At 41.5% G+C, this 1,239-nt stretch overlaps 1 pseudogene; it reads left to right on the forward strand.

Annotated features, from left to right (window-relative positions):
• The first annotated feature begins 931 nt into the window (after positions 1-931).
• LOC116275610 lies at positions 932-1,024 on the forward strand (annotated as a pseudogene).
• Positions 1,025-1,239: the final 215 nt, after the last annotated feature.

Here is a 1,239-nt window from a genome sequence, read left to right on the forward strand (position 1 = left end):
AATCTGCTGGATAACTTACTGCAGTTTATCCATTAGCATTTGCTGCTTCACCTTGCACTTAAGTTATGAAGATGGCTTCTTTCCTTAGACCTCATGAACCAACCTCTGTTGCTTCAAACTTTTCTTCTGCAGCTTCCTTACCTCTCTTGGTCTTCAGAGAATTGAAGAGAGTTAGGGCCTTGCCCTGGATCAGGCTTTGGCCCAGAGAAATGTCATGACAGGTTTGATTTTCTATCCAGACCACTAGAACTTTCTCCATATCAGCGATAAGGCTGTTCTGCTTTCTTATCATCTGTGTGTTCACTAGAGTAGCACTTTTAATTTCCTTCAAGAACTTTTTGCATTCACAACTTGGCTAACTCTCAGGCACAAGAGCCTAGCTTTCTGCTATCTCAGCTTAATCATTTCTACCTTTTGATTTAAAGTAAGAGATATGAAACTCTTCCTTTCATTTGAACACTTAGAGGCCACTGTAGGGTTATTAATTGGCCTAATTTCAACATCATTGTATTTCAGGGAATAGGAAGGCCCAAGAAAAGGGACAGTGGTGGGAGAACAGCAGGCTGATGAGGGGTCAGAACACACACAGCATTTGTGAATTACATTCATCATCTTATACGGGCATAGTTCGTGGCACCCCAAAACAATTATAATGGTAACACCACAGATCACCAGAACAGATATTATAACGATGGAAAAGTTTGAAATGCTGCGAGAATTGCCAGACTATGACACAGAGACACAAAGTGAGCAAAGGCTGTTGGAAAAATCATGCTGATAGACTTGCCCCACACAGGGTTGCCACAAAACTTCAATCTGTAAGAAACGTACTATCTGCAAAGTGCAATAAAGCAAAGCACAATAAAACCAGGTTTGGCTGTGAACTCTTTAGCCCCTTCTCAGATGTCCAAGGGAAAAACAATAAATGATAATCCTTTTGTAGTTCATAAGCTGATGGTTGGGTTTTCATGCTGATGTGTGAGATGTGTTCCTTCGTATCTATCAGCACATTACCGGGCTGGTGTGGCAACAAATGAGTAAACAGGAGGCACAGGCCCATCGCATTGCATGTCTGGAAAAAATTCTCTTCCTATAACCCAGCTAGGGTTCATGTTAATCATTTCACAATCTCATTCAATAGTAGGTAGTGATTTCCAACAACAGAAAGTGCACATTTCCAAGCCACACAGTCAAGGACCTCCACAACCTGGGTTTGGAAACTTGGGGAGAATTGTGTTA

This window comes from Papio anubis, chromosome 6 (genome assembly GCF_008728515.1).
Source record: "Papio anubis isolate 15944 chromosome 6, Panubis1.0, whole genome shotgun sequence".
Lineage (NCBI taxonomy): Eukaryota > Metazoa > Chordata > Mammalia > Primates > Cercopithecidae > Papio > Papio anubis.